The 27,967-nt window shown below is 46.6% G+C and overlaps 1 protein-coding gene and 1 long non-coding RNA gene across 2 annotated transcripts in view; one reads left to right on the top strand and one right to left on the bottom strand.

Moving 5' to 3' along the window:
* Positions 1 to 27,967, bottom strand: part of KIF26B (kinesin family member 26B) — a 579,476-nt gene that overhangs the window by 499,656 nt on the left and 51,853 nt on the right. The window lies entirely within an intron of this gene.
* On the top strand, positions 91 to 27,947 carry LOC115835123. Its single transcript, XR_004030048.1, has 5 exons — positions 91 to 219; positions 8,402 to 8,527; positions 18,254 to 18,415; positions 20,343 to 20,395; positions 27,612 to 27,947. It is a non-coding gene; the product is annotated as an uncharacterized LOC115835123 (long non-coding RNA).

The raw sequence follows: 27,967 nt of genomic DNA on the forward strand, positions 1-27,967 counted from the left end.
CCAGTCCTTCCCACATGTAACCCAGGAAACACTGCTGTCTCACCAGCACGCCTCCCCACGCTGGGAAAGTTCTCCCGCCCGGTTCCGTAGCCATCCCTCCCTGCACACAGAAACAGGAGGTGCACCCAGGGAGCCCTGAGGCCTGGGAGACCCATCTCCACGCAGCGCCCCACGAGGCAAGCACAGCACTGAGGCTCACCTAGGGCTGTGCCCCGACAGGTGCGCAACCTGTGTGAGTGTGAGTGCGAGGTACAAGTGTGGGTACCACCCAGCCCGGCAGGGGGGTGTTAGATACCATTTTATTGGGTATTTACTTAAAAGTATCAAACAAAGTTCCAACAACTAGAAAGTTCAGAATTTCCTCCACTGAGAACAGGCTACGGTGTTGAAATTTCTTTTTTCTTTTCTTTTTTTTTTTTTTTAAGAGGGAGTCTCGCTGTAAAGTCCAGGCTGGAGTACAGTGGTGTGATCTCAGCTCACTGCAACCTCCACCTCCCGGGTTCAAGCAATTCTCCTGCCTCAGCCTCCCAAGTAGCTGGGATTACAGGTGCCTGCCACTAAGCCCGGCTCATTTTTGTATTTTTAGTAGAGACGGGGTTTTACCACGTTGGCCAGGCTGGAGTCTCAAACTCCTGACTTCAGGTGATCCGCCCGCCTCAGCCTCCCAAAGTGCTGGGATTACAGGTGTGAGCCACCGCACCAGCCTGAAACATTATTTCTAAGTCCCAGTTTTCCATTAAACTAGTATCATGTATATCACTCACAAAATAACATTATTTATGAAGCCAGGCACTCTACTGAACACCACAGATGCGTGATCTCAGTAAATGCTCACTGTCGTCAGACAGGACAGGTACTAATAGTGTTCCCATGTTAAGTTTACAAATAAGAAAATTATGACAGAGAGAAAATGAGATTTGGAATATGTGTCTGCCATTACTTAAGGGATTTTTTTTTAAGTGTGTGTAGGGAGAAAGAAAAGTGGCAGGTGGCAAATCGATCTTGTTCTAGCTGGACACTGTAAGAGTCTGCAGTGTTTCTCAAATTTTATGTACATACAAGTCACCTGGGTTTCTTCATACAATGAGAATTCTGTTTCAAGAGATCTGGTATGGGACTGGAATTCTGCATTTTCTAACAAGTACCCAGGTAATGTCTTCCCACTGGTCCTCAGGTCACGCTTTGAGTAGCAAGGTACTAAGGATGAGGATAGAGAGAATCACTTTACATATGAAATTGTGCATAAAGTTTTGCCATGCCTAAAACTTGCGGTCTATGTGATTCCAGGATCTTTCTACAAAGTAGAATATTTCTTGATCACTGCAATGTTCGATATAACTTAAGGAGTAACACATTCACAAGGCAAATTCTACAGAATCATTCACTTCCTTCTGGGCCCTGTGAGCCTCCTGGAGGATGGGAACGTGTCCTAATCATTTCGTTATGCCCAGAGCCTCATACATTGTTTGTCATTGACTCAGTGACTGATCAACGCTTGCTGAGAAAGTGTGTCTGTAATCCCGTTAGTTTCCACAAGTGAGATGAAGATGCCAAGTAATCAGGCTACAGACCCTACAATTAGGGCAGGGATAGCAAATATATTTCAACTTCCAACAAATGCAGATAGAGTAGTAACGGCTGCCTCATGTGCTATGTTGAGTACAATTCTGAGGCTTCACGGGGGCTCAGTGAAAAAGGGAACCATTGCCAAATCACATATTGATGTGCAATGTGACTTTGGAGGAAAGGAATGAAACTGCCGGGCGCGGTGGCTCACGCCTCTAATCCCAGCACTTTGGGATGCCAAGGCAGGCGGATCACCTGAGGTTGGGAGTTCGAGACCAGCCTGACCAACATGGAGCAACCCCGTCTCTACTAAAAATACAAAATTAGTCGGGAGTGATGGCTCATGCCTGTGATCCCAGCTACTCGGGAGGCTAAGACAGGTGAATCACTTGAACCTGGGAGGCGGAGGTTGTGGTGAGCTGAGATGGCGCCACTATACTCCTGCCTGGGCAACAAGAGCGAAACTCCATCTCCATCTCAAAAAAAAAAAAAAAAGAAACCACACGTATTTGCTACCATTTCTAGGTTAGGAACAAAAGGAGGTAAATAGTGCATCTAGATCTTCTCTATACCATAAATAATGAAGTCATAATTAAGGAGTATTAGCTCTTTACTACAATAAAACATTTTTAATGTTTGTAAGAACTAAAGCCTAAATCTACTTGGGTGCCTTCTCAATAAAATTTACCGAATTCCACATTTCTACTTCTTTTCCTAGAAAACCCTTTCATCTACTCCCCGACTGTCCTGTTTCAGGTCTTTTCAAAGCTCCATTAATTACCTACACTTTTCCCCTTCTCTTGCTTTACAAATTTGACACCTAGAGCTGCCAAAGCCATATCCTAATCTCTTCAGAGATTCTGGATTTGGTGAAAACATTGCAATCTAGCTCCATTGTTTTATTATTCAAACTTTCTTGGCAAGGATCTTATGGATGGATACGTCCAATTAATCTCTGAAACATGAAGCCCTCTTTCAAAGTAGTTTTGCATCTTTTGTTCAAACCACCAGTTATTTTGACAAATTTCCTTAGTCTTCTCTCTGTTTGATGGTGCCAACCCTCTGGCATATTCTTTAGGAAGGAGTTGTTAGGACAGTAGTCCCTGAGTTCTTGCAGGATTAAAACATTTTTTTCTATAACTTTGATACTTGAAAGACAGATGGGCCGGATTTAAAATCCTTGATTCATACGGTCCTTACCTTTCTTGAAAACATTGTTCCATCCTTATCTTGCTTTGCACGTAGCTGTTGATAAGTCTGATGCCAATCTAATTTTTTTTTCTTTTTAAGTGACTTGGTATTTTTGACTGGAGGCCCAGAGGTTTGTCTTCTTCCTCCTCTTCCACCTCCTCCTCCTCCTCCTCCCTCATCTTTAACCACAAAGTTTATGAGGATACACCTAGAATTTAATCACTCGGGGTCAACTTTCCCAGATACATGTAGAAACTTTCAATATGTAGAGTCACATCTTCTTCTTTCCGTAAAGTATTCACGAACTCGGCTCACTGCAACCTCCACCTCCCAGGATCAAGCGATTCTCCTGCCTCAGCCTCCCAAGTAGCTGAGATTGCATGTGCCTGTCACCACGCCTGGCTAATTTTTTGTATTTTTAGTACAGACGGGGTTTCACCATGTTGGCCAGGCTGGTCTCAAACTCCTGACCTCAGGTGATCTGCCCGCCTCAGCCTCCCAAAGTGCTGGGATTACGGATGTGAGCCACCGCGCCCAGCCTAGATTGTAGTTTTAAATATTAGTTTTATTCCATCTGCTTGTTCTTCAACTTCAATTTTGTGTGTTGGATTTTCTTTGCCTAGCTTATATATCACTTTTTCTCTGATTCTTTCCACCTCGCTTTATCTCATTTTTGTTGTCTTGAATGGTTTTGTTCCTCTTGTCAATATCCCTTATAATTTTTTTCAGTAGAATCTGAATGGACACATTGTAATCTTGTCTTCATGTCTGAGATGATTTGTCTTTTTCCTCCATTTCTTTCTGGCATGTCATAATCTTTAATTTTACATCTTCCAGTGTTTTGTTTGAGATTTTTCAAATTTCTGGTATTAGGTTTTCTTTCATTTCTTCAAATGCTTGTGCAATGAAATTTAGTTCATGTTGGAGGTGGTGTTACGATTTTCATTTTCTTCATGGTTGTTTTCGGGGAGTATTTCCTTCCCTTCATTTTCTTTTCCTTTCTTTCTTTTTTTTTTTTTTTAGATGAAGTTTCGCTCTTGTTGCCTAGGCTGGAGTGCGATGGCGTGATCTCGGCCCACTGCAACTTCCACCTCCTGGATTCAAGTGATTCTCCTGCCTCATCCTCCTGAGTAGCTAGGATTACAGGCACATGCCACCATACCCGGCTGATTTTTGTATTTTTATTAGAGACGGGGTTTCTCCATGTTGGTCAGGCTGGTCTTGAACTCCTGACCTCAGGTGATCCGCCCGCCTCGGCCTCCCAAAGTGCTGGGATTACAGGCGTCAGCCACCGCGCCCGGCACAGTTTTCTTTTTATAGCAAATTTTTATGGATGTTTGCTGCCATTTTCTGGTCATTCTTACATCAATTGGATTTTCTTAGATCAGCAAAAATAGGTCTTTCTGAAATCGCTTGGGTGCCTCTAAGTTTCTTGTTTCAAGAGCACTCTCTTCAGTTGTTCAAGTACAGTATCTTCAGAAGTAACATCGTTTTTGGTGGGAGCTGGGGAGTTAGCTCTGCTGTTTCGGGACATTTATTTCCCCAAGTTTGCAGTATACCTCGTCTCCAGTTACACTGTAGGTGTGGGTTCTGAGTGGTTTTTTTTTTCGCTTTTTGTTTTGTTTTGTTTTTAGACGGAGTCTCGCTCTATCGCCCAGGCTGGAGTGCAATAACGCAATCTCGGCTCACTGCAACCTCCACCGCCCGGGTTCAAGCGATTCTCCTGCCTCAGCCTCCTAAGTAGCTGGGATTAGAGGCACGCACCGCCACACCCAGCTAATTTTTGTATTTTTAGTAGAGACGGGGTTTTACCATGTTGGCCAGGCTGGTCTCAAACTCCTGACCTCGTGATCCGCCCACCTCAGCCTCCCAAAGTGCTGGGATTACAGGTGTGAGCCACCGAGCCCAGCCTCTGAGTGGTTTTATTTGCTCTCTTTGTTCATCTTCATATACATCAACAAGAGAATGAATAAAGAAATTTGGAAAATAACAGAAATTAAGATTCAGATGACAGTCCCTTTGTTTTAATCCAAAGTATTACTTTGCTTACAGAATAATCAAACACTACTTTTAACCAGTACTTTCAATAGTTACAGTGCCTGTCACTTACAGGAAAAGGATGAGGCTAAAAATGTTAGGAAAATAAACGCAAACACAGTAAGTATACATCAGATTAATGAACAACAGGATGGCCAAGACAAAAGGTACTGGGCACATCAGCTGCTGACGGACAGCCTGGATTTTGCTGTAGTGCATAGCTCTGCTTTCACCTGCGAATGTTTCAAAGTTGAAAGTTAGTAAGTCACGGCTTTACCTGCAGGAATTTGAACTACAATGTACCTCTTTTAAAAACTGTACCCTCATCACTCTAGGCAGAGAATATCCTGCTCTTAAAAGATCATTTGGAAGCAAAATTTGCAACCCTCCTAAAAATACAGTTTGGGAATTTGACAATATATCCTGTCAGAGAGACACGGGTAAGATAAATCCAGCAGGGTGCGGTGGCTCACGCTTGTAATCCCAGCACTTTGGGAGACCGAGGTGGGTGGATCACATGAGGTCAGGATTTCGAGACCAGCCTGGCCAACATGGTAAAACCCCGTCTCTACTAAAAAAAAAATTAAAAAAATTAGCCAGATATCGTAGCACGTGCCTGTAGTCCGACCTACTAGGGAGGCTGAGTCATGTGAATCACTTGAACCTGGGAGGCGGAGGCTGCAGTGAGCCAAGATTGCATCATTGCACTCCAGCCTGGGCAACAGAACGAGACCCTGTCTCAAAATAAATAAATAAATACAATAATAATAATAAATCCCTCTAGCTGTAAGGTAACCTTATTTTCTCTTGTTAAAGCCATCAGGCTACTATTAGGAGACAGTATCATGCGGTGATTGCAGAATGAACTCTGGAGTCAGGCAAAGCTAGGTTTCTGCCTCTGCTCCATCACTACCAGGTGTGTAGCCTCCAGGGGTGAAGCAACCTGCTACATTTCAGCTGCAAAATGAGGGTAACATTATCTCCTCGGATTACTGCGAAGATTAAGTGAGATAATACATGTAAATTACTAAGTATATCTCCTATACACAGTAAATACTCAATAATTATATTTTATCGTTATCAATATTATTATCACTCTTTCCTCTAGTCCTAATTATAACTGGGGAAACTGCCTTTTGTTTCTTTTGTTTCTTTTTTTTTTTTTTTTTTTGAGATGGAGTTTTCGCTCTTGTTGTCCAGCCTGGGGTGCAGTGGCACAATCTCGGCTCACTGCAACCTCTACCTCCCGGGTTCAAGCAATTCTCCTGCCTCAGCCTCCCGAGTAGCTGGGATTACAGGCATGCGCCTCCAGGCCCAGCTAACTTTGTATTTTTAGTAGAGATGGGGTCTCTCCATGTTGGTCAGGCTGGTCTCGAACTCCCGTCCTCAGGTGATCCGCCTGCCTGGGCAACTAATGATACATGGGAAGATACCTGGAGATGTCCCTTGCATGCAAACATCTAGATACAAAGGTGGTGCTAGTTATGGAAATGTACAAGTGCAGGGAATGATCAAAGCTGCTGAAAGAGGGCCCCCTCAGGAGGTGCTGGAGCAATAGGGAGAGCAAGGAAGAATGAAAGGAGAAGGCTTCTGGTGTCCCAATGTGCAACAGGATCCATGTTATAAGTGGCACGCGTGGGAACCTATTAATACAGCGGCCTTTGAAGGCATGTATCTAAGAATGTTATATCATTGTTTCCATGAATAAATATAGCCACAGTGTGTTTGTTTTGTTTTGAGACAGAGTTTCACTCTTGTCGCCCAGGCTGGAGTGCAGAGGCACAACCTGAGCTCACTGCAAGCTCCGCCTCCCGGGTTCAAGCGATTCTCCTGCGTCAGCCTCCTAAGTAGCTGGGATTACAGGCGTCTGCCACCATGCCCGGCTAATTTTTTGTATTTTTAGTAGAGATGGGGTTTCACCATGTTGGCCAGGCTGGTCTCAAACTCCTGACATCAGGTAATCCACCCACCTCAGCCTCCTAAAGTGCTGGAATCACAGGCGCGAGCCACCGCGCCCAGCCTCAGAGTGTTTTTTTAAATGACTACCAAAAGGTTTTTGGAAAATAACCCAAATATAACAGTCTGACACATTTAGTGGCTCAGGAAACAGTGAGTCTAAAACTGTAACTGTGTTCTTCCCTTCTCCTATCACTACAAGTTTTAAATTCCACACTCGGAGCAAAGCGGGGAGCAAGCTCAGAAGGCAGTATCTCTGCCCGTGAGGAATCCACATGGCAGACAACCATGGTCAAGGGCTGTGTGACAGGGGCGGGAAGAAACAAGAGAGGCCAATGATGGCAAAGAGGACGGAGGCCGCAGCCTTAGGCCCGGATACAGAGGTGCCAATGGGTTTCCATGTCACACTGGCTTACCCCATCAACGTGTGCTACGTCACGTGGGAAGTTTTGTTAGCTGCTAATTTTAGCAGCATCACAGACTCGAAATCCTCTGGCTGTGGAAGGAAGGGGGATTTCTTTCTGGACCTTCCAGGTAAGCAAACCCTGGCTTAATCCAAAAAATGGACAGTCTTCCTTCCTTTCTGATCTGCCCACGGTTCAGCTCAACCAGGCAGACACACATGCCTCTCCACAACTGGATCTGGGTAATAATGTCACCTGGTACTGAAAAGGCAGCTGTTCCTCAAAAATGCCAAAAAACAACATAGGACTGGCCTGTGCTAGGGGTGGATTGAGTGAATGGCCCACCATTCCCTGTGGGTCATTCGAAACAAGTTGCCTGTCTTTCAAGAATCTGAAAGACGCTGCGTGACAAAGCAGGACCATGGCACTGGATGTCCATGAGGGTGCCTGAAGAAAAGTGGAAATAAGCTGGTTTTACTTAGGCAAAGGGTAAGCCCACTGAGCTTTCTTACAGCAAATTAGAAGCTTAAGCCCAGGAACCAGAATGAACATCATCGTGATCATGACTGGCAGCACATGATTTTGCCATCATACCCTTTTCGTTCCCAAACTGAAAGAGATGCACCTCGCCGGACGTGATAGCTCATGCCTATAATCCCAGCACTTTGGGAGGCCAAGGCGGGCGGATCACCTGAGGTCCGGAGTTTGAGATCAGCCTGACCAACGTGGAGAAACCCCGTCTCTACTAAAAATATAAAATTAGCCGGGCATGGTGGTGCATGCCTGTAATCCCAGCTACTCAGGAGGCTGAGGCAGGAGAATCGCTTAGAACCTGGGAAGAGGAGGTTGCAGGGAGCCGAGATCGCGCCATTGCACTCTAGCCTGGGCAACTAAGAGCGAAACTGTGTGTACAAAAAAAAAAAAAACAAAGAGGTGCACCCTCCACAAGAATACAGACTGAGGGCTGAGATGCCCCAACACAAATGCGGCAAAGAGAGAAAGCTCATGCCTTGCTGGTCGGAAAGACTTAGCATTCAGTCTCCGCTGGGACAAAGGAACAAGACAGTGGACGGTTGGCTCTCTGCAACCTGAGAAGGCCAGCTGATCCACAGGCCCCAAGTTCACATCCTCGTTTGCAGTTTCATCTCTTTCACCATCAGGGGACTTTAGATGGAAGTGCTGTCACTGGTGGACAACTCTTCCCCACTGAATTCCAGATCTTCCCCACTGTGCCCAACTTCCTGCAGGTCATGAGGGCCCTGAGCTCAGCACTGCTGCTGCCCCTTGTGGGGAACGCCGCTGACTGCATGGATCGTTGTGAGGATGAAGTCAGATCACGGACATCAATCACTACGCACGATTTCCTGCACACAGTAAGCACTCAACAATTGTTCTATTTTGTTCTTAACATGATGTGCTCATTGAAACGCAAAACAAATTTGCCAAGAGTTTGTTCCCTTAATCCTGAACCCCGTGTGCATTTTAAGGGAAGCCAGACCATATGGTTCAGATTTCACTCACAAATAAATCAGCATGATGTTTGCTCAGTAAAAGCTGTTTTATGCTCTTGTTTTTATGAGCCTTTTTATCCCAAGTCCTAAAATAATAATAATAATAAAAGCTAGTTGTGTTTTGCTAAAGGTAAATAAACTCGGGCTTAAACCCTTCCATCCCCATGGACCGAGGAAGGGGGAATGCCTCTGATCATAGCCTCATAGCCAAATGAGTCCTCTCTGGGTGAGGGTAGCCCCACAGAAAAGGAGTCATTGACTCCCAACAGGAATCATTACAGGGCAGGAGCAATAGGCTCATTCCTCTTCTCTGACACAGCCGGTGTAAGCATCCAATGCATGTTTTCTCCATTAGCCCTCCTGCAGAGGGCCACAGACTGCTCTTTGCAGGAATCTGGAGCCTCAGCAGACTTAGATACACAGAGAATGGACAGGAAAATACAGCCTGTGGCCATGTTGTTAGCCACAGATACTGATACTATGGGAAATAGTTTCCCATGGCAAAGAGCACCCCCCAGGACCCCTCTCCTTGGTTTAAACAACAGTGCTTTAACTGGCCCTTCACCAGGTAGACATCTGGCTATGCAGCACTCTCCCACCCAAGGTTACTGCCACCTCAAGTCCTGTGGGCATCACTCTCTGGCTTTGCTTTTTACACAGTGGTACCTCATCTGTACGAATGCTGAAACTGTGTGTTTTGCTGCTGTAACTTTGTAAAAAGGCTATTATACTCTCAGACATTGTGGTAGAAGGTGTAAAATGGTGTAAACCACCTTGGAAACTCATCTGGAAGTTTTTGTGGTTGGAGTATATAGAGAAAACTCAGGCTCACACAGATATGAAGTAGGAATATGAAGAACTATTTTAATAGCCTTTTCAGATAATTATGGCTATTCATCTTTGATACAAACCAAAACTTTAAAAGTGGTAGTTTCTTAAAGGTTAGTTGCAATGTGGAACCAGAAACTGTATCAATAAATTTTTTCTACTCCACTACATGGAAATCCATTGGTCTATGTCACAGTTGGAATGGAACTTCTACCTGTGTATAACTGTATAATATCCTACACAGGTCATTTAGAAAATAATTATTCAGTGAGTTATACATATCTTGCAAATGTTGATGCATGTCATTATATGTTTTTAAATCATATGTCAATATCACCACCGATCTTGTCAGAAAAATTGTTAGTTATTGGGAAGCTATCAAGTTCATGGTGACAAATACAAGTTTTCAAAAATTCTAATTCTTACTTGCAAGTTCAAGTTTTATCAATAGCAACAAATGCTGTCAGCTGTCTCCCTTGAAGTGACAGATTCACTGCCGCATACGCAAACCTGAATAACTGTAGTTGGTCAGTTGCTCTTCCAGGTAAAAATGGTGTTCCATGAAAAAAGCAGCTCGCTTGGCTGGCAACTCAAACAATTGCATACATGCCCTTCCTGAAGACAAGCGTGCTACTATGGTGGAGTGGAAGTGCTTTATGAGTACCTTCCACTACATCATACAGAATTTTTTTTTTTTTTTTGAGACGGAGTTTCACTCTTGTTGCCCAGGCTGGAGTGCAATGGCACGATCTTGGCTCACCGCAACCTCCGCCTCCCAGGTTCAAGCGATTCTCCTGCCTCAGCCTCCCCAGTAGCTGGGATTACAGGCACGCACCACCACACCCGGCTAATTTTTGTATTTTTAGTAGAGACAGGGTTTGTCCATATTGGTCAGGCTGGTCTCAAACTCCTGGCCTCAGGTGATCCACCCGCCTCGGCCTCCCAAAGTGCTGGGATTACAGGCGTGAGCCACCGCACCCAGCCATCATACAGAATATTAAAAGCACATGTATTCAGGGGCTGAGATTTAAGAAGATGCACATCTGTTCTGCTTCACCCAGGGCATTTTTAAGTGATGCTGACTCCGTTTTCCTGTAAGTTGGTGGTGATGAAGAACACACTGACAAAGGTACAGTTTGGTGCTACTGCCTCAATTTACCCACTGTTACCTTTGCACCATCTACATAAATGTCAGCACAGTGTAGAGGAGAAAAATATCTCAGAATTATTATGAAAATAGCTGTGACATATGGGACCCCTTAAAGGAGTGTCGGAGAACCCAAGAGGTCTGCAGAACACACTTTCAGAACGGCTCTGCTGTGGAGTGAAAGAAGTCTCAGACAAAGGGTGCATCTGTTGTTATTCCATTTATACGCAATTCTAAAACAAACAAAACTATGAGAATCACTGTTCTAATTTTTTTCTATGGTGGAAAAAAAATTAGAATAATTGTTGCCTCCTGGGGAAAGGAGGCTGAAAGGCTTGACTGGAGAGGGGTTAAGGGGGATTTTCTAAGCCAATGGTAAGGTCCTCTGTCCTGACAGGGGTCTGGGTTACAAAGGTGCATGCCCTGGCCAAAACTCAGTGAATGTACCCTTAAGACTTCTGCATTTCATTGCATGTAAATTTCACATTGAAAGAAAAAACACTGTAAATAAACACAGAAATCTAGTTAATGATATACATACTTAAATATTTAGGAGGAAGTATGCCAGTGTATCCAGGTTTCTCTGAAATGTATCAGAAAATAGGATGGATTCCCAGCAGGGGTTCTCAGCTTCAGCACTACTGCAATCTGGGGCTAGCTGATTCTCTGTGGTGGGGGCTTGCCATGTGCAATGCAGGCTGTGACCAGCATCCCTGGTCTCTACCCACACCAGATGTCAGTAGTACCCCATCCCAGCTGTAACAACTAAAACTGTCTCCAAACATTGTCAGATATTCCTGGGGGCCAAAATCACCCCAAGCTGAGGACTGCTGAATTAGAGGGAATAATGAATTTCTCACATGAGAAAGCAAACATAACAAAGTGTGAAAGGGATAAACAAGATGATGGGCATACAGGTACTCACGAGAAAATTCTTTCAGCTTTACTGAATGTTTGAAATTTTTCATATTAAAACATTGGGTTAAGAAAGGCTATTGTGTATTAAGTAATGTTTTTTGCACTTGATATTATATTGTAAAGTTTAGCCATAGGATTATATGTCATTACAGTTTGTCAATTTGGGGGTATTGTTTTTAAAATTTTTGAAAATTTTGTGTGAAAAACTCTATTGTTTATCCACTCTCAATATGCAACATTTGGGTTGTTTCAAGGTTTTGCTGTTGTGTTGCTATGAATATTCTTGTACAAGTAATCTGTAATTCAACCTCAGGCTCATTTATTGATTTTTCTTCCCTTCTGTCGTATTTTAATAAGGCTTCTCTATTTTGAGATCAGATAAAAATTCACCTATATTTTCTTCTAGTTCTTTCAGAGTTTCATTTTCTACAATTAATTGTGTAAGCCTCTAGAGTATATGTTAGTGGGTTTTTTTTGTTTTCTTTTTTTTTTGAGACGGAGTCTCACTCTGTCCACCCAGGCTGGAGTGCAATGGTGCGATCTTGACACACTGCAACCTCTGCCTCCCAGGTTTAAGCAATTCTCCTACCTCAGCCTCCCAAGTAGCTGAGATTACAGGCACCCACCACCACGCCTGATTAATTTCTGTATTTTTAGTAGAGGCAGGGTTTCGCCATGTTGGCCAGGCTGGTCTCAGGCTCCTGACCTCAGGTGATCCGCCCGCCTCAGCCTCCCGAAGTGCTGGATTACAGGCATGAGCCACCAGGCCCGGCCCAGACCATTTGTTAAGACAGTCTTTCTCCTGTCACTAAGTTGGCATGTGATATTTCTTAAACATGACAACATGCCTTTTCCTCCACAGATAAAAGAACTGAGAATGTACTCTAGAGTTGCACTCTTTACAGCTCGGGAGAATGACTGTTTCCCTCTCTGTCTCCGCCAAGTGCCACTTTCTGTCATGCATGTCATGCAGTTGAACATGTTTGACTCCACAGATACAAATTCCAATTCACATTATCCGTATCCATTATCCTTAGAACAGTCAGTCAGACCTAGAAGCCAAGGCTATTGACTTCCCTATACTTCAAAGGATAAAAAGAATCATATTTAAAATTTTACTTCAAAACTCAGAACTGAATCTCACAAATACCAAGCTATCTGGTAAGGCTGCCTGAGTTTGTCAAATTGAATGCAAACACAAAGTATAAAAAGTAGGAAGAATAGGCCAGGCACGGTGGCCCACATCTGTAATCCCAGCACTTTGGGAGGCCGAAGCAAGCTGATCACCTGAGGTCAGGAGTTCAAGACCAGCCTGGCCAACATGGTGAAACACCATTTCCACTAAAAATACAAAAATTAGCCAGACGTGGTGGTGGGGGCCTGTAATTCCAGCTACTTGGGAGGCTGAGGCAGGAGAGTGGTTTGAATGGGGGAAGCGAAGGTTACAGTGAGCTGAGATCATGCCATTGCACTCCAGCCTGGGTGACAAGAGTGAAACTCCAACTCAAAAAAAAAAAAAAAAAGCAGGAAGAATAGAAGCAGAAGAGTTTTTTTTTTTTTTTTTTTTAACTTCAAACTTCAGAGAAAGGCCACTTCTGACTGAAGGGCCACCACACTTGTTAGAAATATTGCGAAATATTGCTGAGTGTGTTCAGCATGTGAGAAACTCTTTCCAAAGTTTTCCTCATTTATTCCCATCTTTCTTTGGGTTGACCTCACAAGTTTTGTTGGTGACATTAGCTCCCCTGTTTGCTGTTACTGTTGATGCTATTTCAGAAATATTTGGATATAGGCTGCACGTTTTCTTAAGATTGGAGAGGGGAAAAAAACTAATTTCCCATTAACAAACTTATTTCTACAAATGTCACTTTGGAACTTAACTGACACCATGTGCCTCCTCTGACACCAGCTGAGGGAAGGCAGTCATTAGAGGTCACACCAAATGGGGCTGTCCTGGGTGGCTGTTCGGTTTTTATGGCCACTGTAATCCCTGGGGCCTGCTCCTTCCCGATCCCCTTCTTTCTCAGGCTTAAACTTGAGCATCCTGCAGATAAAACTGAGGACAGTGGAGCCGTGTGAAATTCATTACCCGTGGGGGACAAACCCACTCAGGCTGTGGTCTTCCCTCCCCAAAAGCCTGTCCATACCCACCCCAGCCCCCAAAACCCACACCCCGTCCTCTTGGAATTCTCATTGTGTTTGGAAATTCTGTGGCTTTCTGAAACAATGCTGGTGTTTCTGGTAGTTAAAGAAAACCAGCTGCAAGACAGCGCAACCTCTTTTTGAAAGAGACAGTATTTCATGCCTTAAAGAATGGATCTTAACCTCGCCCACCCATCCCCACCACCCACACGCTTTATTGGGATATTGTACAGTCACATGCCTTATTCCTTCGGGGTGCCTGACTAGTGAGGGGCGCTCTCCATCTCGCCCTGCGGGGCAGTTGGGAAAGCTCGTCTTCCTGCGGAGGCTTCCCAAACCCAAAGCAAGAGGAGAAACAGAAGGGGAGGGAGCACGGGCTGTGAAGACCCTGGACCCTGGACTCTGGACTCCATCATCTGGTCACTGAACCTCTCCAAGTCTCAGTTCCCACACTGGTGAAAAGGGGAGTCAGTGACCATTCTTACCTTAAAAGCCCACAGGGTTACTCTGAGAATTAGATGGGAACATCCATGGAAGACTTCAGACCCTGGTCAGGATGACATTCCTATCACTGGTTATTGTTACTATTCATCTAAACTGTCACAGGGAAAACAAGTCTCAAGGAAGAAAACACTAGCTGTTCCTCTGACTTTCTGTTCCCACACCCCCCAAGTTACCCGCCGGTCTTCAATGCCACCTGGAACATGGTGCTGAGAGAGAGGCCGAAGCTCTCCTGGAAACACCCAGCAAGGACCCCTCCTGAAGGCCAGCTGTCCCCCTGGGCTCTCACCTCTGCCCCCTGCATCAAGTCTCCTACGAAGGCAAGGGAAGGAGCCCACCAGAGTTTGGGCTGTTCAGAGAAGTCAAATAAGGTGGAATTTGCTAGGAACCCCCCATAGTCTTTTGAGGCCTAGATAGGGCCGTTCCAGCAGCCTGGGTGTCTATTTCACATGTGCACTCTAGCTCTAGGGGAGTCAGTGCTCTGTCCCCTGCCACAGCCAACTCTTCCTGGAAAGCAGGGAGCTGGCAGGAGAGGCAGTGATCACGGTGAAACACTCAGGAAGACATACCTGGTGTTCTGATTTCTTTCTTTGTTTTCTTTTTTTTGGGTGAAGGGGACAGGATCTCACTCTGTTGCTCAGGCTAGAGTGCAGCGGTGCAATCACAGCTCACTGCAGCCTTGACCTCCTAGGCTCAGGTGATCCTCCCACCTCAGCCTCTTGAGTAGCTGGAACTACATGCATGTGCCACCACACCTGGCTGATTTTTTGTATTTTTTGTAGAGATGGAGTTTCTCCATGTTGCCCAGGCTAGTCTGAAACACCTGGGCTCAAGCGATCTGCCTGCCTCAGCCTCCCAAAGTGCTGGGATTATAGGCACGAGCCACTGCGCCCAGTCTGCTCTGGTTTCTAATAGCAGTAGGTATTTGCGGCCAGGCGCGGTGGCTCACGCCTGTAATCCCAGCACTTTGGGAGGCCGAGGCGGGCGGATCACAAGGTCAGGAGATCGAGACCATCCTGGCTAACGCAGTGAAACCCCGTCTCTACTAAAAATACAAAAAATTAGCCGGGCGTGGTGGCAGGCACCTGTAGTCCCAGCTACTCAGGAGGCTGAGGCAGGAGACTGGTGTGAACCCGGGAGGTGGAGCTTGCAGTGAGCCGAGATCACGCCACTGCACTCCAGCCTGGGTGACAGAGCAAGATTCCGTCTCAAAAAAAAAAAAAAAAAAAAAAAAAGAAGAAGTAGGTATTTGCTACCTCCTGTGTGATGACAATGCTTTCACCTCTCAGACAGACACGAAGAAGTAACCCACGGTCAGAACAAGACACTCTTGACTCTTGGGAGAGGACACCTTCCCAGAGAGTAGATGGGGGCAGATGCTCCCTCCTGGCATACACAGTCTTGGCAGGGCCAGTGCCAACTGAAATGGCAAAGTCAGAAATGCTATAAGAACCGGGGAAAGGGTTTCAGGTTTGGCTGAGTCAGCTGCCTGTCAAGCCTCTACAAAAAGCAGGAGTTAAGAGCCAATAACTTTTTAGTGGTTCATTCTGCCCCAAGCTCCCTTTTTTTAAAAGGCTCATCCTGTTTATTAATTCATAGGTTTAGAAACATAAAGCCCCCCTACGGCAAGTACCATGTATATTTGTTTATTAAAATTCTGAGCTAGAGCGCACATGTGAAATAGACACTGAAACTGTTCCAAGGCAGCCCTGTCTTAGGCGATTCCATGCGGCACACTGCAGAGCTCCTGGGGTCGCCCTGGGCTAGAAATGGGGCAGAAGAGAACACCCGGTTCTTGCTGTTCCACAGAGAGTTGATATTCAGATCTCCCTGTGGACCGAGTGAAAACCATCGGCCCCACACCCACACCCTCCTGCTTTTTCTCACTCGCCCTCCTCTGCTCTTCTTTTATCTCTCAGATGGGTGGAAAGGTAAACAGGGAGAAGAAAGACAGCCATAGAGTTCCTTTCTGTTTTTCACCTGAGCCCTCCCCATCCCCTTCCCTCCCTCAGGGTGACAACTGCTGCTACTATCCCTGTTCACCTTATGCTAACCAGACCAGGAGATGGGATCCCATCCGCTGGGGGGACCCTAAGGCACCCCACTGAGAAGCCACAGGCACAGTCTGCCCCCGAGGGTCCAGATGTCACTGCTCTGGTGACATGAAAGCTGGAGTAGCCCCTGGGATTCCCAGCCTGAGTTCTGGGGCCCCCGCCATGGCCTCTGGCCTCTGCCCGCTGCACAGGATCCAGACACGCTGAACTGCAGGTGGGCTCTCTTGAGAGTCACCAGGCAAAAAGGACAAAGAAAAATGGCCAAATACTGAGTCACCGCCTGGGGGCTTTGGAAAGAATGCAGGACTAAGCCCCAGTTCCACCAGCAGTTGATTAATCGCAGGCGGCTCATTTATTCTCTCTGTGCTTCTGTTCCACGTTTGTAAAATTCGGGTGACAGGAAAACCTAACCAGCAGGTTGGTGACGATCAAATGGGATGGCGCATGTGGGTGTGCAACTGCTGGCAGCTATGACTGTTGTGCGGACCCGTGCTCTGAACTTTGGTTTCCTCATCTGAAAGATGGAGTTAATCATCTTTACCAGGTCAGCACTCAGGACTCTTGGCGAGCAAGGCGGGTATCATGAGATTACAAATCAGGAATAATATGTGTGTTGTGATATTAAAATAAAACAATCAACTGGGCACAGTGGCTCATGCCTATAATCCTAGCACTTTGGGAGGCTGAGGCGAGCAGATCACCTGAGGTCAGGAGTTCGAGACCAGCCTGGCCAATGTGGTAAAAATCCCCGTCTCTATTAAAAATACAAAAAAAAAAAAAATAGCTGGGTGTGGTGACGGGCACCTGTAATCCCAGCTACTACGGAGGCTGAGGCAGGAGAATCGCTTGAACCCCAGCAGCGGAGGTTGCAGCGAGCTGAGATCGCGCCACTGCACTCCAGCCTGGGCAACAGAGCGAGACTCCGTCTCAAAAAAAAAAAAAATTAATAAATAAAACAATCACCACCAGAAAAGAGAGTAAGAGTCATTTGTTGTCCAAATTCTAAAGAGAAATTTTTTTTCCAATTAAAAGCTTCTCTCCTCAATACGGCGTTTCCTGTTTCACGGCTAAATTGGGTGGAGGTTTTTGTTGTTCTTGTCGTTGTTGTTTTAACCATTGACACCCTTTTCTCCTTTCAAGTTGCATTAGTTTAGGGCAAATGAGACCTCAATCAGAGGGGAATTGGACATCACATTTCTGTCCCCAGATGAGCAGACAGTAATGGGGAACCTCCCTGCTGAGACAAATATCCTTCCCTGTGGGCGGGATGCCTCTGAGCCTGGGTCAGGAAGCAACAAAGGGAGCTCTCAGAAGCTCCAGTGACTGCAGTTGGCTCCCTGTGCTCTGTGTTGCCTCTTTAGCAGATGCAGTCGCCCAGTGATCTCAAATATGAAATAAGGAAAAAGTGAAACGATTTTATATTAAACACTTCAAAAAACTGCAGACGCAGTCGAGGCAGCAATGTGGTCCTCCTTTGAAGATCACTAAACCTAGCTAACTCTTTCAACACACTGATTTAGCCCAGAAGGAACCAATTTGCGAAAGAACCAAGGTCAAATATGACATTCCACATTGCAGAGTCGGGTGATGCCTATTTCCAGGGAGAGCAGCTCCGCATCTGACTAAACGAGCTCTTCTTCATTTAAAACCCAGAGATAATTCCAGGGAACATAAAGCATACTTTCCGAAAGGCCACAATAAATCCATTTTTCTTGCCCGTGTACCATCTAGATTTAGCCACTTATTTCATCTTAATAAACAAGTTACTCATTCAAAGGAAAATAAATGAAATGTTTTGCCTTGAGGGACAGTTTTATTTTTAATAGTTTGGTGCTACGGCAACAGAAGTAATATTCTGCCATCTGAATTGCCTTTTGTTCTTCGGGACTTCTTGAGGGTGGGGTGGGGGAGGGCGGGGTAAAGGTTGCCAGTCTCTGAGTTTACCCTGTTCATAAACATAAATGCAAGCTCCTTCTCCCGCCCTTCTTTTTGTTACAGATACATCTGCTGTTGCAAGGAGCTTATTTAAAGAAATGGAAGTTTATCGTCATGTCAGTGCTGTATCTTTGAAGTTTTTGTGCGTTTTTTTTTTTTAAAGCAAGTAATTCCCATAAAAATGGAACTCAAGGGGAGAAGGGATATCTCTTAAAGAAATAACAGGTAATATGCACAACTATGATGCTGGGGTCTGATTCCTATTACTTACTTATTTTTTAATTAATTAATTTTTTTTTAGAGACAAGGTCTCATTATGTTGCCCAGGCTGGACTCGAACTCCTGGGCTCAAGTGATCCTTCTGCCTGAGCCTCCCTAGCAGCTGGGACAACAGGTGCTCACCACTGTGCCCAGCTTTGACTTCATTTAATATAAAGTCAAATTTTCTTTTAATGTGTAATCTTGAAAGGAAGATGAGGTCATGCCAACATTACACCACTCTAAACAGTAGAGAATATAGGGGCACATTTTCCAATTACCTAAGGAACTCACCTTATTAGTCCAAAAATATTCTGATCATGGAAGCCTCTAAAGAAACACAAAAGCACAGAGACAATACACAGTCACCCAGTTTCTCCTATCCCAGCTTTCCAGATCCAACACACACCCTGAACGGGGCTGTAAGTCTCTCGGGAGCAGAGACCAGCTTCGATTCCATTTTCCACGCCCCGAGTCCAGCATAAGGCCTGGCGCAGAGCTGACATGGAATGAATCTATGTTGAAGGAATGGATGCATGAACTAACACAGGAAATGAATCCTGCAGAGGAGGAGAGGCCTCCACTGGCTTTCAGAAATGGAAGAGGGTAGGGTTCTCTCTCCACAGGCCCTGAGGAGCAGCATCTGCTTCATGTCTCAGAGCCGCGGCCTCCCTGGTCTCAGAGAGGCCTATTCACGCATCAGACAGCTCTGTTCTTCTTGGGAACTGAGTCCACTTCACACTAGTCCTGGAAAACACCCTCCCGATAGCTCGGTGAAGGGAGGTTACCTGGACCGTGTCATGTTGGGGCCGCTGGCTGGAGGGCACCTGGCTGGTCACCAAGGAGCTGGGCCCTTAGAGTACTCGGCCACCCTTCCTCCCACGGTGGCTGCCATCTGGCACCCAACAGAAACCCAGCCTGAGGACGTTTTCCATCATAGCCTGGGCCAAGCAAGAGAGGACAAACAGCAGGGGAAGAGCTTTCGTCTGGAAAGGGAAAGAGAAATTTCCCAGAGAAACTTTGGAAGAGAACCTTAAGGGAAGGGTTAAGGAGATGTATGTGGAACAAACTAGATAATCCTACCTGTTCTCCGTGGCCCAACTGACATGCCACCTCCTTCATCAAGTTTGCCCTCATTCAGCCGATCTCCCACGACGCCTCCCTCTTCTTAACTCCAGCTACTCTCATTCTGCTGCTCAGCATTCCCTTTTACCGCCTACCATATTCTGTCTTCTATTTCGTTATTTATTTACTTATTTATTTTTCAGACGGAGTTTTGTTCTTGTAACCCAGGCTGGAGTGCAACAGCACAATCTCAGCTCACTGCAGCCTCTACCTCCTGGGTTCAAGCGATTCTCCCGCCTCCGCCTCCCAACTAGCTGGGATTACAGGTGTGCACCACCATGCCCAGCTACTTTTTTGTGTTTTTAGTAGAGACGGGGTTTCACCACGTTGCCAGGCTGGTCTCGAACTCCCGACCTCAGGGGATCCACCTGCCTCATGTGTTCATGTCCTGTACTATCCCATTTTAGGCTTGAGGCTGGGCTCTTCAGTACATCTGCACTGGACGCCTGCTCTGGGACTTGCCCTCTGTCTGGCAAAAAGCCTTCAAATGGGATGGTAATGTCTTATTTGTTAGGCCAGATTGTGGATACAGGTTGTTTGTTACATTCTTTATGCTCCTTTGTATTTCTGACAGAGTTTATGATGATATTAAAAAAAATTTTTTAGAGGCAGGATCTCACTGTGTTACCCAGGCTGGAGTGCAGTGGCCCAATCAGTTTACTGTCACCTTGAACTCCTGGGCTCAAGCAATCCTCCCACCTCAACCTCCCCAGGAGCTGGGATTACAGGCACACACCACTAAGCCTGACTCATTTTTTACTTCTTGTAGAGATGGGGTCTTGCGATGTTGCCCAGGCTGGTCTCCAGTTTCTGGTCACTGAGGTATGTAATGAGCAGTGTTAAATTCAAGGGTACCTGGGACTTCCAGCCACTGAAATATCTGTTTCAAATGGTCTTCCCATTTATCAAGTTTTCACCAAATTATAAACTTCGATGTTTAGCTCCCATCTATACATCCCTCCTTCCTGTGAAACAGATTTCCCTGCTTACAAAATCTCGGCTGCCGGTCCCTTTTGAAGAAAAAATAATGTCATGGGAAGGGGCACAGACAGAACTGTGGGAGTCTTACTGTGTGGAAACTTTAGAAAAATGTACATTCCAGGTATAACGACTATCCCGTAATTACCTCAAGGTAGCCCCAGGCTCCATCCTCAATCAGGAAATTCTGCGTCAAGTGGAACTTAAAGTTGAGGCACCACATCTTTCATCATCTAAATGAGGAGTAAGGAACGGGCAGATCAAAGGCGCAGCACACGGTCACGTGAGCATCCATACCATGCAAAACACGTTCTAATGATGATGAAAGGCTCCGAGGGCTCTCAGGGTGATTGACTGCCCCGGGTCCGGTGAAGGAAGGCTCTGTTCCTACCACAGAAAGGAGTCTGGCCCTACCTTCCCGCCCCACGCCCTTCTTTTCTTCTCTGTCCTCCATCTCTCTTCCATTACCTCTGCTTTAGGTCTGCCTGGATGGGGCACTTCCATCCCTGAACACCACCAGCGATCTCTGGGAGTTAAGGGTTTGCTGATCCCTCTTCTCAGGAAGAGAGGGAACACAGCTTTGGCTAAAGGACAGAAAGAGCATGAGAAATGGGCAGACCTTCGTCGGCGTGGTAGCCTGCAGAGTTTATTTAACCAGTCAGCAAGAAAGCAAAGGGGACACTCCCACCGGGGTCTCCATGCGAGCAGACAGCCTGAAGTGGCCATGTGCCCCTCTCCAGGCCCCCGCCAGCCTGAGAGTCTGTCTTTTGGGGTTACTTGCGGTAACCAAGCCCCCTTAGGGCCTCGTTAATTTCCTTTCCCTCCAGAGGTTCATTCTTAAAAATCTAAGATTGACCTAAATTGTTCTGAACCGAAAGGAAATCAAAACGAACAAGGTTAATTGGAAAAAACAGCACTCTGGCTACCTTAGGGTTTTATTTGCTCCCCCCCTTGGAAAACCACACTGATTTAAAGGATATTGGTCAACAGGCCTAAAAATGTGTGAATGCTGTTTATTAACTTGAGCTTTAATCTAACTGGGTCAACCTCTCACTCGGTGTTAGCTCCAGGGAGAACCCCCATCAGTGATGACGAGAATCCTTTGTAATTATAGTCATGAAAAATGCCATGTGCTGTGAAATAATTCTACTCGATTCATGGGCATGAAGTGCTCCTTAAGTGGATGGGACTCTACCAAACAGTGACCGGTGATGAGCAGCAATGGTAAAGTGGGGCGGTTCCAGCACACAGCTGACTCGGGGCCCCACAGTGATGCCTCTCAGGGCGACAGCACGCAAAGTTACACCAAATGCGCAGGCTTTGGCTCTGAAACCACGGGGAAACTCGCTGAACTCACACCAGCAGGAAAACAGAAGTCAGCTGACCGGGCTGCTGCTCCCAATGGTAGCAAAAGAGAGATGCAAGCCTCATTCACCGGGAGGACTGGGGGCAAAGAGGAGAGAGAAAACCTACATTCGCTTTTCACCCCCACTCCGTGGAGGCATCGCATCCCATGTGTCAATGTGGGCGGTCAGCAGAGGGAAACACAACAGCTGAGAATGGAACAGGAGCTGAAAAGGGGCCTCTCAGGGGTTTGCGCCCATCACATGGGAGAGAACAGGTGGCACAGGCAGCAGGGTGTCCTGCAGGAACGCAGAATTTCAAATCGCAGCCCCACCACTTCCTACTTTATCATGAGCAAGACTCCTAATCTCTTGAGGCCCCCAATTACCCACCTTTAAAATGGGGATGAGCAATAAAGACACTTCTCTCCCAAGTGGAATTATGGGAAATTGCTTCTAAGACGGAGACTCCAACCGTAAAATGACCAAGCACTGAAATGGAGGCCAGCCCCACCGCCCACTTCTGCCTAGAGCATCCCAAGCAGGCAGTGCTGTCGGGAAGGGTCTGGGGGTGGCGAGGGGCAGTGTCCCTGGGCCACGGCTAAGGGGGGACCCTTAAGACTCCAAACTGCCATGCTGGAGGGAGTACCACTTCCCGCCAGCCCCAGGCTTTTCAGCCCCCTCCCAGGCCCCCCATGAGGAGCCGTCTGGCAGAGCCCACGGCCGTGGGTGCAGGCCGAATGGAAATCACAAGCAGTTGATACGGTGCCATGCCAACAAGCAGACTCTGCACTTTCTAAGAAACTGAGAAGGAAACAAGTGCTCCCAAGACAGAACTAAATGGCTCCTGCTAGAAAGTTCTTCCCCTGTTTGTGGGTAAAGTAAGGGAAGATGAAGAAGAGAAGAAACAGAGGATTTAAATTTTTTTCTTTATAAAAAGTTATCATGAGGCCAGGCACAGTGGCTCACATCTCTAATCCCAGAGTTCTGGGAAGCTGAGGCGGGAGGATCAGTTGAGGCCAGGAATTGAAGACCAGCCTGGGCAACATGGCAAGACCCCATCTCTACAAAAAGTAAAAAAATGAGTCAGGCTTACTGGTGCATGCCAGTAATCCCAGCTCCTCGAGAGGTTGAGGCGGGAGGATTGCCTGAGTCTAGGAGTTCAAGGTTAGGGTGAGCTGACTGGGCCACCGTACTCCAGCCTGGGCAACACAGCGAGACCCTGCCTTGGGTTTGCAAAGCCAGCCTCCAGCACTGGATCATTTTGGGCCCTGTCAAGGGGCAGACGGCTGGACAGTCGCAGTGGGCAGGGGATGGCCCCAGCTCTTTGGATGGTGAGTCTTTTGCATCTCGAGCAGGGAGAGACTTTCTACTGCCATGACTAACTGGGACAGCCTCAGGCCACACAGGGGCTCAGACACATGTCTGGGGATCTTGCGGTGACTGCTCCCGTCCCACACCCAGCCAAGCCAGATCCCGGTTTGGCTGGAATCAGGGCCTTTTTATTCACAAAAGAATACTGCGTTTAGCAACAGTTGGCTAGCCTCTCCCTTTCAGGCCCATCGCTGGGAAACATCACAAGAAGACACAAGGCCTATATAAGCATTCCCTTGGTGTGAGCTTAAAAACTGCCATACTCCCGAGGGATATATTTTTGGTCTGGAAAGACAAATAACGCTGTGGTGTCCCAAGAAGAACAGAACATCACCAGTGGTCGAGAATAATGGGCGGAGCCGTGGAGGCAAATGTGTCTTCTGAAAGGGCTTCCTGTGTCTAGGAGGTTTGTCTGGGGAAGAAAAAGTGACGGAAGACCTGGATGCTCCGAAAAGCCCTGCAGGACTAGCTGGCTGAGGACGGGCTTGGGAATGTCCTTGGTCCCTGCACTTGGAACTGGCTCATCTCCCCAAGCAAGGACAGGGCCTGCCACAGGCTCTGGGACTCCCTGGCTCTGAGTCCAGCTTCTCCTCCTGTGGTGATGGCCTCCTCTGGAAACACTCTCGCCCTCCAGCTTCAATTCTTTTATTTGCATTAAACAAATTTTTTCACTCACTTCATGTTGTATTTTAAAATAAGTGTTTTCCTCCTTGGGGAAAAAAAACCAACAATATAATCCAAATACAATTAAAAAAAAAGTTTAGGATCTTGGGTTCCAGACAGTTAAAAACTCTGCCAAAAGATTATATTTACCACCAGAATACCACATGGCAGAACAACTTCAGGATTAGGATATTAACGTGAAAAATACTGAGCAATCCAGCAGCCGCAAGCCTGTCGGTCCTTCCCTCACGGCAGAGCGGGCCTGTGCGGGGTGGTCCCGGCAGCTGCCCTGGCTGGTTGGAGCCCACGGTGCCACCTAGGTGGAGAGGCTGGGGCCAGAGGCTGCGGGTGGCCTGATGTCACCCTGCCCATCCCTGGAATGAAAGCACAGCAGAAGCTGCAGCTGCAGGGCCTTGGGGGTGGGCTGACTGGTGGAGAGTCGGCTGTGATGCTGCAAACACCCTGGGAGCTCATGGTCCCAGAGGCGTGGAGCCTGTATCTGCACCTCTATTCTGACCAGCTGTGCGGCACAGAGCTAGGCTTACATCCTTCCTGGCCTCTGGATTTTGATCTGGGCTGAGGCTGGAGAGCTTGGTCATTCTGGCCAACACTCACACTGTAAGCTGATCCCCACAGGTTAACAGTCACCTTCCTTCCCAAGACCCCAGTATCTGCTTACGGGTGTAGTTGCCAGTGAGCAAATGCCTTGCACTCCGAGCATGCCACACGCAGCTGAGTCCCCTGGGTCGGGCAGTGCCCGGGGAAAGCATGGCCGCCCACAACCTGCCACAAGACCCCCAGGCCCTGTCTCCAATCTGCATTTCCCCTTTGATCTCCAGTCACTTCCTTGCACATACCAAATGCTGAAGTCAAAGCCGTAGGAACCTTGCATTATTTCTTATGTGTGTACAACGTTCTCGGAATTTACCCCTGAAAGGCTCAACCTCCACTGCCCACCGATGAGAATCTCTCATGCTGCAGGCCGGCCTTTCCATGAAGGCTTCCCAGCTCACCCCAGACAAAAGAAACACCTCCATGTCCCACAGCTCTTTCTATAACCTTTTAGAGCTCCCTTTATGTTTTTGTTATTTTTTTCCACTTCTACACGTGTTTCTGTACTTGTCTCTTCTTCTCCATTTGATTCATCCATTTGTTAATGTTTTTTTTTTTTTTTCTTTTTTTTTTAGATGGAGTCTCGCTCTGTCACCCAGGCTGGAGTGCAGTGGCGTGATCTCGGCTCACTGCAACCTCCGCCTCCCGGGTTCAAGCGATTCTCCTGCCCCAGCCTCCTGAGTAGCTGGGATTATAGGTGCGCATCACCATGCCCAACTAATTTTTTGTATTTTTAGTAGAAATGGGGTTTCACCATGTTAGCCAGGCTGGTCTCGAACTCCTGACCTCAGATGATCCATCCGTCTCAGCTTCCAAAAGTGCTGGGATTACAAGCATGAGCCACCGTGCCCGGCCTGTTAATGTTTTTCTAAGTGTCTACTCTGTTCTCGGTTCTATAGAGGATACTAAGAACAGAGAAGACAAGATCCTTGATGTCAAGGGACTTACAGTCCAGTGAAGAACTAAATAGCAATGGCATCTAATAAATACCCAAAGATGAGCAGTTGGTTTCATCTTCATACTCCCTAAGTGCCCAACACAGAGCCGACGGCCACACAGTGTTTAAACAGACACATGAAGGCAGCGCTGTAAACACACAAAGAAGGTAGGAGCTGGGCTAGCTGAGCTCACTGGGACCTATAGTGGTGACTCACACATGCTGCATTTTGAGATGAGATGCTGAAGGAGGTGGTGGCCTATATCCCCTCCTGGAAACCCTCTCCTGAATCCTACCTCTACTGCCCCCAAAACCTGGCCGCGCACACTAAAAATCAGCTCCACCTGGAGACGTTGGGTCCTGGGTGGCAAGAAGCAAAGGAAAGGGAAAGAAGTCTCGTTTTCTCACTGTCAATATTCGCGTGCCTCCCCAGGCCTCCACCTCAACATCTTTAACCTGAGGACTTTCTGTGCGAGTACCCACGGCTGTGCCACCTCTCCTGAGGAAGGAAAATAAGCGTCAAGCAGCAGCAGCCAATTGGCTCTGTGGATGAGGCTAAATCAATCCCGCTCGCCAGCAAACCTGTTTATTTTATGTCCTTAGAGAGAGAAACACCCCTGAAAATGACCAACTTGTGTCAATTATAGAACACAAGGGCCTGGTGTTATCAATGGGGGAAGATAGATGTAAATTACAGCACAATGAACTCCTGTGAATTGGCTGTTAAGTGGGACAATGGGCTAAAAGATGTTGTTTGGAGCACCTCATTAATAAAATTCAAAATTGTTTTCTGCAATTATGTGCAATCATTGCTTATTTTACCCCCAGCCAAGTACAGTCCCACTGCCAGCCTATCGCTTTGGTTTCAATTGCCAAGAAAATTTCCCTGGCACAGAGGTGAGAATAGAAGAGGGAGCTCAGATTCGGATTTGAGGAGCCCTCGATTAACAGAGAATTATCTGTCAGGAAAAGAAACCTGCTGGAAAAGGGAACCAAGTGTCTCTCCAAGGTAGGGCTCGGGCACACAGCCCACCTCCACAGGGGATTCCAGATGGTTCTGCAGCCAGACAGCAAAAGGAAGGCTACTCTCTGCTCTGATACTCCCCCCTGCTACAGCTCTTTTATGAGATACATTTTTCAGGAGACCTAACAGTGTTTGCACCTGGTGAGGAACTCATGAATGCAGGACAGAAATAGACACATTTCTTTACCAAAAAGGATGATGGTGTGAAAAATGATGTGCATGTGTGTTTGGGAGGAGCTGTGGGAAGTGGGCAGTGGAAAGTGGAAACTACCAACCTAGCACGGAGGAGGGAAAAGCTCCTCAAGCCTTCACTGTAGACCATCCCGTGGTTTCCTCCAAAGTGAATGCCCCAGAAATTCTATCATGTTTCTTCCAGGTCCCCTAAACAACTCTCCCACCGGTCCTTATCTACAGAGCCCACTTCTGCTACTCACTCTGTAATTTCCCCCTCCCACTGTGGCAGCTCTTCCCGCCAAAGCTGTCTTTCAAGTTAGCCAATCGGGTTCAGTTTAGATTGTGCAGTCCAACTCCAGCCAATGGAGGCAGGACACAGCAGTAAGGACAAGCTGTGTTAGGAGTAAAAAAAATCCTTTCCCTCCTGTGTTCGGTGTGCTCTCGTGGCAACCAGTCCTGTGAGAAGCACCCTTCTGCAGAAGTACATTTGCCTTGCCGAGAAATCTCTTGTTTGAGGGCTTGTTTTCCTTGTGACTCTGAGCTTTGCTTCCAACACAGGGAGTCCTGCCTTAATTCCATGCATCCTATTCTATTTCTTCATCCATTTGTTCATTCAGCAATGCCCCACTCTGCCCTTCTCTGCCAAATACCTTGCTAGGCTTAAGGGACACAGGCTTCTCTCTCCGAGGACCCTAGGCCGAAATCATCAAAGCAAAACACATCCCGTTTAAATATCATCATGCTAATTCAGACTTGATCATTCTAGCTGGTCAAAATCATTTGGATTCTTAATTCTGTGATCTCTGTATCTTTCTGTATTTTCCACATTCTCTACAATGGGCACATATTACTTTTAAAAACAGAAAAACATTTTCACTTCCTGTTTAAAGTATAATGTTTTATAAACTAACTTAAGATACTTAATTTTTTTAGGAGCGAAGAAGCAAAATGGAACGGAAGTGGCCTGCGGTCAGAGAGTTCATGGAAATTTGCTGGTCCTGCCCTGAACACTCAGACCTGACGCACACATTCCTTTGCATGGCTGCAGTAAACAGCAGCATCAAGATCCAGGGTTGGAGACCACTCTCCAGTATTCTCTTGGCCTCCTTCAATAGTGATGCATCTTATTTCTCACAGCAGCCATGACAGTTCATTCTTGAGATCAATAACTGCCCACATAGCAATGTGCAACTGTGCCTCAGGCTACTCCACAGCCTCTTAATGTCAAGAACACATTCTTGCATGATTATTGGATTAAACAATTGTCTTTTATCCCCACTCCCTTTCCC

Source organism: Nomascus leucogenys, chromosome 5, assembly GCF_006542625.1.
Source record: "Nomascus leucogenys isolate Asia chromosome 5, Asia_NLE_v1, whole genome shotgun sequence".
NCBI lineage: Eukaryota > Metazoa > Chordata > Mammalia > Primates > Hylobatidae > Nomascus > Nomascus leucogenys.